The 12,608-nt window shown below is 37.4% G+C and overlaps 1 protein-coding gene across 30 annotated transcripts in view; it reads right to left on the minus strand.

The window, feature by feature from the left end:
- The window catches only part of Rims1 (regulating synaptic membrane exocytosis 1), a 542,679-nt gene that overhangs the window by 294,195 nt on the left and 235,876 nt on the right, over window positions 1-12,608 (minus strand). The gene's annotated exons all lie outside the window — the stretch shown is intronic.

Here is a 12,608-nt window from a genome sequence, read left to right on the forward strand (position 1 = left end):
CTTATAAAAGAATGATGTAGAGCTATTTTATTTAATGAATGCTCAAACACTAGGTTCATAGAATTGTTTGATACATTAATTATTTTATATAAGTAATGTCCTAACTGTTGGAGCCACTAAATCAAATCTACTCAGAAATCAAGTGTGCTTCATAAGTCAGGCTAAGGAAGAGTTTTTTTTTATAAATTTATTCTATAATATAGAAAATGATTTAGCATGGGTGTCAGTAGACTTTTCAGTAAAAGGTCAGGTGATAAATATCAGACGGTATTTTATCCTTCATGAGCCAGATAGCATTTGTTGTAAGTACTCACCCCCCCCCCCATGTTCTGACGGGAAAGCCATCACAGATAGTATGCAAATGAATGAATGAGTGTGAATACATTTAATAAAAATTTTATTTATGAATAGAGAGACAGTAGGCTAGAGTAGCCTAATGGGTCAGTCTGCTTCTTCTTCATTAGCATTTGCTTTAGGGTAAGGTAGAATGAGTTCAAAACGAAATCCTCTTGGGATTTTTCAAATATACACTTGGGAATTTTATACATGTTGTTAGGTAGCATTTTGTTCTGTTTGTAGCCTACCTATGTATGGTTCTTGAGATTGAACGCAGGGCCTGTGCATACCGAGCACACACTCTAGAACTAAAGCACACAGTCAGTCCGCAAAGGAAATCATTGTACAATGTGTAATATACGAAGCTCTGGCTGCCGAGGTAAAAACCCCTTCCTACTGCAATCTCATGGAGTTCTATTTGTTCACTCATAACTCACTTCATATTTCCTGCTAAATTTTATATTTAGTTTGTACTATTTCTATATTTTTCCTCTATTATTTCTATTAACTATTTCTGTACATGACCCCTATCTTCAGCTAAAAAGCATAACAGATGTACAACTCAGCAAACAATGGAGATGCACCTTGATAAAGTCAATATGCATTTTATATATGCACGTGTACATATTTAAACATACAGTTGTAAATACCACGGCCCATTCTGTGGGAAAACGTGCAACTTCCAAGTGAGTGCATAGAAAAGAAAAAATATATCTGAAAAAAAAAAAAAACCTCACCCACTCCCATAAAACAGTAAAGGCACTGGTTACAATGCTCTTAATTTGAAATGTACATTAGAGCGGGAAACAAAGTGAGCAAAATCCACAAAGAATAAAATGAAATAGAAACAGTATTTGAGAATGTAGCATAATTCCAATGCAGACCTCTGTCTAGGAAAAGGCACTGGGGCTCTGTGACCAAGAACTTCAGTTTTTGTTATACAGTGAAAGTAAGTGCATTAGTTAGGCAGCCAAGGAAAACATTTGAAAGAAAATTTATGATAGCCAACTCAGTTGTGGGAAAATAACGAAACTCAAAAAGGTCAATACTAAAGATTCAAGTTTCGAATTGAAGCAGGAAGATACAGGGAAGGAATGATTAGTAACTGTAGCAGAGATAATGAACTGATTAAGAATCCTAAGTAGAATGCAGTGCAGTATGATTGGCAGACAAAGATGTCCATGGCAGATTAATGAAAACCTAGGGAAATGAGGCTTAGGAAAGACAGACTCAAACATAGCACAGCATTCGAGTCCTAATGACTTGGAGTCATTTTCATTAAACATAAAGACAGCCAGGACATTTCTCAGGGAAATATTTAAAATAAAAAAACCCAAATAAATAAAATACGCTATAGTATTTTACTAAAAAGCATTGCTAATCCAGACAGAGGGTTTCACATCTGTACCCTCTGCACTCTGAAGTCTGAAGCATGAAAATTGAGTTTAAACTCAGCCTGGGTTATACTGTGAGAAACATCTGAATAAAACATTCACACACACACACACACACACACAAACCTAATGACAATAAAATAAAATAGCTTATTATTTAAAGGTATGAATTTATGGTTTACATGACAATTTTGAACTTAACTGAATAATATATAAAGAACAGAGAAACTGATGTTCAAATTTATACCTCTCCCTATAACTGACAAATAAAACAGATAAAAATACATCACAACATAGGATATCTTAAGATAAATACAAAGTTCAGCCTAATGGACAAATATGCATGAGCATATATAAGCCTATGATATATGTGCTCATAGATTTCACTACATGGGTACGTGTGTAATTTTCTCTATTAGCCACATTATACCAGCTAGCTAAGGTTGATGCTGTGTCTCCTGCTTTCCTCTCACACTGCTTAAATGAATATATGAAGCTACTCCAAGAATCTATAAAGTCTGTGCCTGAAAAATATTTGAAATATTTTGTTTAAAGTTGAGGGGTAGGTAGTTCATGATATTAGTTCTTCCTCTCTCTCTCTCTCTCTCTCTCTCTCTCTCTGTGTGTGTGTGTGTGTGTGTGTGTGTGTGTGTGAAACATTTCATATTAAAAAGGATAAGACCATGTCTAGCTCATCAAATATCACCAAATAGCAAATGAACTCAATAGAACCACAAAGGTAAATACATCTAATGACACTGATGTATGCAAAAGAACTGGCCATCCACTAAATTAGTTTTCATAAGAAATACATACTTAAAGTTTCAATAATCTTGTGGACTGGTAACATTTTCATCCTACTGACAGGAAAACTAACTTCTGTTTGGGATCTCCTTTCACTTTCTACATTGACATGGCATTCTACAATCACCTTCTTAAGATCTCCTGAGCTCATGTGAAGGGTGACAATAAATGTAGATTCAACCTGCAAATTAAAGTATTTCTGGATTCATGAAAGTGAGAATTAGCAAGTGGTGTAAGCCCTTGGTGAAAGTCAGCTGAAATATATGAACAGAACCCGACCAAAGCAAAGCAAACCTGTAGTGTTGAACTCATTCCAGGAAACTTGATTCTCAATGATATTCTCATTACCTCTGCCAGTTACTCATTCTTCAGTAGACTTTCATTACTCCCTCATTCCTCTACAGCATTTGTCAGCAAGCTCTTTTTATCAAGTGACTGCAAGATAGTTTTCTTTGCAAATCTACAACTCTGTCTTGATGATTCTTGAGACCTCAGGGTCCACTATTGTTAAATACTTCTACTGTGGGTTGTCTTAGGCCATAGAAGGTAAGCAAATATCCGTAGATAATTCATTAGTGGGAACACCAGTGTTTCACTGGTAAGATGGAGTTTTTTCATTGCTGTGTGGCGTGAAGGCCTCTACAGTCTTATTTTCTCTTCTAGAGAAGTCGGAGTAGTTCCAAGGAAGAGAGCCACCAGGGCACAGTGTCTTTTCACAGAGTGGATACATAAATGACCGGGATAGCTCTTTTCCCAATCCCCCCGGCACCCCCAAAAATCTCAGGAGACCATTCAGATATGTGATATTTATTCTTTATGCAGACCTCCTGTTCACCGGCCCTAGGTGGCCTACACCATTTTTACTAGTCTCATAAGTGTTAAAGCAATGGCTTCAACAATAGAACATGCTTATAGAAGTGTAAACATCCAAAAAGAATGTAGAGCAAGAGGCTGGAAATTCTTACTCCTTCAAATTCATTCATTCTTTTGGCATTTCTCCCTTTGGGTGCAGAAAATCCCTTCTTGACTACTGAAAGACATGGTAGCTTGGGCACTCATCGAGTACACCACCTGTCTTTCTAACATGTTCCTTCATTGTGTGACAGATATTACCAAAGGAAAGCAAGAAAGACAGAGGAATGGAGAGAGGAATGCATGGATATAAGAGATGGAAGACAGGACCTATTACACCCATGCCCCCAAACTGCCCTATAACCTGTAATACTCTAATAAACTCTTCTCTTAACACAACCTTAATAACCTTCCTCAATACAAATTCCTCTTACAATGTTCTCATAGGTTTTAGGGTCAAGACCCATTCTTCAAAATGAAATAGACTTCTAGGACCAAAATGCTGGTAGTAAAACCATTAACAGCACACATATTTTTTTTTTACATCTGATGCTTTACTACTTAAATCCACTTTAATATGTGACAGTGTGCTACCATGAATAACAGGTAAAAATACACTATATGTATATGTATATATATATGTATATATATGTGTGTGTAGTGTACATATATATATATATATTTTAATGACATATATATATATATATGTCATTAAATGAGCCAGTAACTGTAAAATCATCTGCAAAACTTATTTATAGTGTTTAATTCTGAAATTGACATATTGTTATTGATTATCAAGGCTGACAGAATCACAGATTTCAACTATATATATATACACAAAAAATAACTGTTATCATGATACTGAAATTTAGGTTTTTATGTATGGGCATCAATCTGTCACTATCCCTCTTTTTTTCCCTTTTTTAAAATTAGGTATTTTCTTCATTTACATTTCTAATGCTATCCCAAAAGTCCCCCATGCCCTCCCCTCACTCCCCCCTCACTCCCACTTCTTGGCCCTGGTGTTCCCTTGTACTGGGGCATATAAAGTTTGCAAGACCAATGGGCCTCTCTTTCCACTGATGGCCAACTAGGCCCTCTCCTGATACATATGCAGCTAGAGACATGAGCTCCGGGGAGTACTGGTTAGTTCATATTGTTGTTCCACCTATAGGGTTGCAGACCCTTCAGCTCCTTACATACTTTCTCTAGCTCCTCCATTCGGGGCCCTGTGATCCATCCAATAGCTTACTGTGAGCATCCACTTATGTGTTTGCTAGGTCCAAGAATAGCCTCACAAGAGTCAGCTATATCAGGGTCCTTTCAGCAAAATCTTGCTAGTGTATGCAATGGTGTCAGCATTTGGAGGCTGATTATGGGATGGATCCCCAGGTATGGCAGTCTCTAGATGGTCCATCCTTTCATCTCAGCTCCAAACTTTGTCTCTGTAACTCCTTCCATGGGTGTTTTGTTCCCAATTCTAAGAAGGGGCATAGTGTCCACACTTTGGTCTTCGTTTTTCTTGAGTTTCATGTGTTTTACAAATTGTATCTTATATCTTGGGTATTCTAAGTTTCTGGGCTAATATCTACTTATCAGTGAGTACATATCATGTGAGTTCTTTTGTGATTGGGTTACCTCACTCAGGATGATGCCCTCCAGGTCCATCCATTTGCCTAGGAATTTCATAAATTCATTCTTTTTAATAGCTGAGTAGTACTCCATTGTGTAAATGCACCATATTTTCTCTATCCATTCCTCTGTTGAGGGGCATCTAGGTTCTTTCCAGCTTCTGGCTATTATAAATAAGGCTGCTATGTCACTATCCCACTATATAATATCAGTGTGTTATTGCAGTAGCTGTGGATTCAATTCAAGGACTCCATGATTCTGGGATGGCGAGGTCGGTTCAGTGAGCAATAATACATACTATAGCAAGGCTGTCAACAGCGGATACGACTGCAGCAGTTCAGAGAAAGCTTTGGAATTAGCACAGGTTCTTATGAACTCACTTCTCTGTTACACTGTGTGTCCTCCTCTTTCTCAAAGTAGTCACATGCTAGAACACATCTCCATCCTTTTCATGCCTTGCCTTTACAAAGTCTAGGCACACACAGGTGGATTAGGTAAGAGGAGGAAAGGGCTACTTCTCCACGTCCAGGTGGTAGAGTTTGAAGGAAACTGATATCTTGCTCCAAGATAAAGGGAGAAAGGAATCTAGCAGAGTTTGCATGTGGCATTCAAAGAGATTGCAGTGGAATGGCAGGTGAAAACAATAGGTATGGCCTCTGATTCTTTCTTAATCACAGGGGAAAACGCAGATAGACATTACTGTGTATCCCTTTACCATATTGATAAATGGGCAGCATCAAGATGCGATAAAGTTAAAGATATAGAAATTAAAGACAAGAGAAAGCTTCTAGGACCCTTACACTAATTAAGAGCTCCTAAAAACAAAACAAAACAAAACAAAACAACAACAACAACAACAACAACTGTAGCCTCCCCACCCCCAGCCTGGAACCTGCTGGCTCAGGGGTGGAGTTTCATGCTCATTCGTTCTGCCATGCCTACTGCTGGACCGTGCCACTTTGCCGCTTGGAGCCACACACGTGCCCACCCTGTTACTTGATCCTGAGATTGTTTGGCGGGAAATCGGGTTCCCTCCCCCTTCCTTTATAACTGGATGTTGGTACTAGTAAAATTGGGCTTTGAACAGGATGAACTTGTCTTGGCCTCGTTTCTTCTTCCTCCCCGTCTAGCTTCCTCTCTTTTCAGCTCAGAGCTGCCATCGCAGTGGAACCGTTCACGTTGTGGGCTGCTGGCCGGCCCCCAACAAACAACAAAACATGTCAGATGCCCAACAGGTGAGGCATGGCAACAATCAGAAGACAATGCCTTACTTGACTAGTAGTTTTGGAGATGTGCTATTTATAATTTTAACATCATATTTTTTGTTGAAAGTAAGCTAAGTTTTTTTTCAAGGAGTTTATAGTCTATTTAGAAAATGTACTAGCTGTGATATATGTGCTAATAGAATTTCATTTCATTAACATAATCAAAAACTACATTTTAACAATAAACTCTGAACACTGCTGTTATGAAAATAACTATAAAATTCAAATGCTATGTATGTATGCATATATGTACTATGTGTGAATAATATCAGATCGTTCTTTCTAACCCCACATGCATGGATTTAAACGTGTAGTTTGAAATATTTAATAATTCTGAAATTCACCCATGATGGTATTAAGTAATATTCACTCGTGTATTTCTTTTCCAGTTCTGGAGGTCCAACAGGGTTTTGTGTATGTGAGACAATTAATTACATCAATGCCTGGATAATTTCTTTTTAAGTTACTATAGTTCAAAAATTATTTTTCTTCCTGTATTTAAAACCATGATTTCTGTTGTTTAAAATATATAAATATTGCTTAATGCAAGTGTCCAGCAGGTGGCACTGCTGGCTTTTATTTTTACATTTCCTTCTCAGTTATTTAAATTATTTTTCTTAAAAACATCTAATGTGTTAAAGAAAATTTGTACAGCCAGCAGGGGTGTCACTTACCAGGATAAAAAAATGTGTGTTTAGAGGTGACTGGAAAAGAACAAGAGATATTTATAAAAAACTTGCAATTCCTGTGCCTTTAAAGATTTTCATTCTATGTACAATTAATACTAATCCATATGTATGAAAATACAGGCACACACACACGGACGCACACGCACACATGCAAGTGAACTCATGCACATATATATTATATATAACGGGTTTTGTTGTATATGCTCTACGGTCCATGTGTTATCATTTCGAGGCTTCTTCTTCTACTTAGCACTGTTAAAATGCTGTTCGGCCAATCAGCGTCCCACAGCGCTCTGAAAGCATGGTAAGAGAACACTTAGGGAGAGCCAGAGCCTAACGGGTGATTAGCTATTAGTGTTTTATTGTCTGTTGCTTTAGCCAAGCATTTATTTTTAATTCCGTTTTCAATTTACCATAGGAGGCCACTCCTGTGGAACCACTAAATGGAGCTATCTCAGGACATGAAGCCTGAATTGCAAGCCTTTAAAGTTTGGATCCTCTCACTTTCCCTAGGACTTGTGCTCCAGAATATAGTGAGGCTTGTCAGGTCTCCATGATAGTTCTTCAAAACACTACTTCTGGTTATGGCACAATGTCAACTGCAGATGTAATAGAGCGCTACAACTGAAAACTGGCCACAAGAAGGTGAACCACTTAAAAACTTTGATAAACAGGTTTTCTGATTTTCAGTACAACTCAAGAGAAGATAACCAAGTTAAACGAGGAGAAACCATCACAGGAGGAATTTATAAGGAATAAGTTTTGAATATAAATGGTGTTAAATGTTAATAAACTAATCATAATCAGGGAGCTGGAGAGACAGCTGGGTGTTTAAGAGTGGTTACTGCTCTCACAGAGGACCAGCAGTACCGTACAACAGTTCACAAATACCTGTAATTGTAGTTTCAAGTGATCTGATGTCCCATTCTAGAACAAGGCAAGCATACAAAGCACTTATATATATTCAGGTAAAAAACGCACATATCATTAGTAATAGTAAATGCACTGATGGCACCTTCTGTATTATATACATATCAAATGACAGGCAAGCTCCAGGTGTTGGCACCTCAGTCAATGATGGTGATCAAGACCAAGTGTTAAGTAAACCATTCATGTCTACATGCATGGCCCAGCAATAAATAAATATTGTCTTTGCTGACGTCTTGACCAATTTTACCAAGCTCGCTATGTTGTAGGAAGAAGGCAAATGAATGAACCCCTGACGCAATGGAATTTTTGAAAAAGAACACATCTAACTTTTGGATCTATGTCTGAGGCTGGCCTGCTTGGCCAAATGTAGATCAAATCTACCTTATCTGTTTCTTAGTTTAATGAACATAAAAACTTATTTAAACCTATTTTAAAATTTCTCCATATATGGGCTTCAATAAGAAGAGTGATCAGGCAGAATCGCTGGGAAGTTAATTGAGAGAATCAATGTTAAGTGTGGAGCGCGATGTCCAGGACAAGGGAGAGCTCAGCACATATGAGCTATTTTATGCACGCACATGGATAATACATCAGGGAAGAAAGCACTCTGCTTTTAAGTTTCTGAATACACTTAGCTAATAACTTTGGGAGGCATGACTGGCAGAGTTCCTTGGGATGTGAGTATCAGTATGAGCCACTTGAATAACTGATCAATAGACCACTAGTAAGGCCAGAGAGGACTTTTCTTCAGGGAAAAGTCAGTCTGAAAGAGAAACCCATGGGATTAAATTCTCTTGATGAAAGCCTGAGAGATTCAGCCACTGCGAGAAATCACATCCATTTCCTGAAAACTTTCCTAGCATTTTTTTTTTTTAGTGTTTATTACTTCTTCATAATTTCTGAAGAAGAAGAGGAAGAGGAGGGAGAGGAGGAAGAGGAACAAGAATAAAAGTATAGAGATCTAGTTTTTTAAAAGTATTATCAATTGGTTAATTTGGACTTAAAAATGCAAAGTACTCCCATCACAATTGCTCCATGTACTGCTAATTTAATCGATGGTTGTGTCCAAGAGATGATCAATACAAAGTGTAAGGTAACCAGTTTGTGGCTGTATCTTCTACGAGGAAAGCACAAGATAAACCTTGCCTTCTAAAAAAATCCATACTGATCAACAATATTTAGAAAACTGCTAATATAGCAAACACTTGCTGCCTTTACTTTTACAAAGGCAGCAAGTAAAGGCAGTAAATTTACACACTTTGAGTTCATCCTTCTTCTTAGAGAGCTGAACAAATTTGTTCACTTTTTCTTCTTTTCCAGGATGAAAACACTGTGGCTACATGAACCTTTTGGGGATATTTGGAGAAGTAATAGCTACTTTTCTTGTTATACTAGCCCAGGATAATTATTTTAAAATAGGAGTGGTCTTGCAAAGCTCTCTATGTTGCTCTGATTCTCAGGAGCCACAGACTAAAATACAAACTGCAGTGGTTTTATTTGCAGGATGTCTGATGAACTTGCTTTCCAAGACACCCTTTCTCCTGGTCAAGTTCCTATTTGCATATGCCAGCTGCCCAGCTCTTGTTCAGTTACCTACAACATTCCAAGCTGGTCTGGTCAGAGGTTCTGCCTTACCTTGTTATTCTTTAGTGGGTGGATGATAAAGCTGGAGCTATCTTATTCTGAGCATAGAAAGAAAAATGTATTACCTCTGTCTTACTCCAAAGATGTGAGTACATAGACTTTAAGACATTACTACAGCCAGTGGTGGCACACAACTTTAATCCCATCACTTGGGAGGCAAAGGAAGGATGGTCTCTGAGTTCAAGGCCAGCCTAGTCTACAGAGTGAGTTCCACAACAGTCAGAGCTACATAGAGACAGCCTTTCTTGAAAAAATAAAACAAAAGACATCACTACTTCATCTGTAAAATGTTCATCATATCCCGGCCGAGTTTGGGGGTTACAATAAGAAGTAAAATAGCTGTAAACACAAGGAATTTACAGAGGCATTGAGCAATTACTAATTCCTCCACTGAATACTCACTGCTACATAATACATGGAAGAAATAATGAACATAAAAATCAGAGCCTATATTTTTGTCCCATTCTAGTAGCATGTTAATAGATTGAAATAATATAAATAAGAGAAAGAACTATGAAATAAATGATCCAAATTGAGTCAGAATATTAAAATCAGCCTCTTCAAATATCCTGCTTTTAGAGCTTAAATTAAATATCAGAGGAATAAGAAACTTATTCTTAAAAAGGCTTCCTCCTTTTCATTTTTAAAAGCAGAGAAATTCAAGCCTCCTGGATTTCCCTTGCAGTGTACTGAGTCAGTCAGTACATCATAGGTACAGTGTCTTCTCAGGCCTTCTGGAATGCATTTCAAGACAAATGACAAGATGTAATTCCCGTTCCATTATATTTGCTAATGATGACATCTGTTTTCATCCTTTAATTAAGACATACTGTTAATATGCATATAAGATCAGCTATCATCTAAATAATGTAACAAGCGTTGTAAATAACAAGTTATTATACACCCATGAAAGGAAATGATAAACCAAGTATTTGAAATTACACTACAAACATGAAAGCTAAATTCTCAAAGAATAATATAACTTTTAATTTCCTCACATGTGTACATAATTTAGACCTGTCCCTTGTGATGTACCACCTGTACCACTCCTTAATCAACTCCAGACAACCTCTTCCAGCCTTCCAGCCATACCCAGGAATAATTAGTCTATTTTTAAATCTCACCACCTTATGTTATATTTAGACACTAACAATGTGTCATATCCAGCCTTTATTAATAACACAAAGCTGGAAATATTCCATTTTTACTTTTTCCATGCTATAATATTGTATTTTTAATATCAAATTATTTTGAATATGAACTGTTTTTAGTTCAGTAGAATATATTAACAACTCTGGACAGAAAAGTGTGTTGTCTGTCGCTGTAATGATCCAATTACAGGAAGCATGATCAAATTCTCAATCAACAAAGTAATTAATCTTGCAGCACTTAGTCAAAAAGAAACGTTGCTAGATTTTATTTATAAGTAATGCCCAATTTGATGGAGCTCCTGCTCATTTCATGGACTTAATATTTGCTCGCTGTCAGATTAACCTTAAAACATGGGTTCCATCCAACTTTCTTGTGCAAAGAGCCCCATAGAACAGTCAACCAATAACTATCAGAAATTGAATAGAATTGAAAGCAATTAAGTACAACGGCATAAAAACATACTCTGAGAAGGAGAAATTTACTATTCCTCCATCTTCTAAAGTTTTAATGACCTTTGATCCTGGTAGAATGAAATAAAGTAGCCTAGTGAAAACAGTCTAACTATGCAGTGTAAATATCACAGCTCAATATCAGCTGTGATGCCTGAAGACTGGGCAAGTTTGTTGTTTCTATGGGTATTCTTGATAAAGCATGAATGGAGTAGCTAGGAAAGACAACATTAAACTGCTGAAATTTGAAACACGACTCAAAGAAGGCAAGGACGCCAGTAATAAAGGGTGTCTCAGCAAAAAGGATAGGCAGCATGATGGCTGACACGGGAGCTTGTGTGTAGGAGCAACCACACCCAAGGGAAGAAGAGAAGTCGGGGATAGAAGTCTTATAGCCATCACAAGTGCTGTCCTTAGAGTGGGTGAGCAGGAAGAATCTGCATGAAAACATTTCATGAGTGGGCTTCTATGTCCATATGATTATTGAATTCTAATAGTTTTGTAGTATTTACTTTTATCATTTGTTTATCTGTTTGTTTGTTGAAATGAAAATTAAATCATACTATTTTCCATCCTTTTCCTCCCTCACCACTCCTAATATACTTTGCCCCTGCTTTCTCTCAAATTTATAGCTTCTTTTCTTTGTCATTTTACACATACATACACACACACACACACACACACACACCTGAACAATCTATATAATGTTATTTGTATGTATGTATGATTTCAGAGATGATCACTGGTGTTGGATAACCAAGTGGGGGTGATGGTCTCATTACCAGTGACTACTAGTTCTCCTGTTCTTTCTCACTATTCCTTAATAGCTTCTGTTTGTTTGGTTGGTTGGTTTTGTCTATGGTTGTGTGGCTGGTAAGGTCATGAATCTTAGAGAAAAACCCATGACCAACACTTTACTAAACCAATATAATTCTTACTTTTTTTTTTCTTATACCCACAGGTAAGTATACCTCTCATTCATCAGCATTTTTCCTTTGCAAAAGACACAGACAATTACCAAAAAGAAACAGAAAGAAAGAAAAAGAAAAGAAAAGGAGAAAAAAAGAATACAACCAATCAAAATGCTGTGAGCTAAAGGCTCCTAGAAGTGTCAGAGAAGCCACACCCATTTAGTGTCAACAACATGGCTGCTTAGAGAAGACCAAAATGAGGATGCTATAAATAAGCAGGCTAGCATGGGAGGGGGAAAAGTGTGCATGGCTCAGAGGGGACAGGAATGAAGGTATAGATGCAGTCATGTGGCCTCGGGCATCTGGCTTGGAAATGATGTAAGTGTGACTTACGTCACTCAGCTATTCTTTGTCCCCTCAGCTTGATTTGGATCTTACACCACCATTACAGACAGGCAAACTGTTATGTGCATGACTATCATAGGCTTTTGAGGCTTCACTCTCAGGCTGCATTTCCCATTTGGTAAAGTGCTTCTTTCTTCAGCATCCA

The sequence above is a fragment of the Mus caroli genome, unplaced genomic scaffold (genome assembly GCF_978045245.1).
Source record: "Mus caroli unplaced genomic scaffold, Mus_caroli_1 scaffold_1, whole genome shotgun sequence".
Taxonomy (NCBI): Eukaryota; Metazoa; Chordata; class Mammalia; order Rodentia; family Muridae; genus Mus; species Mus caroli.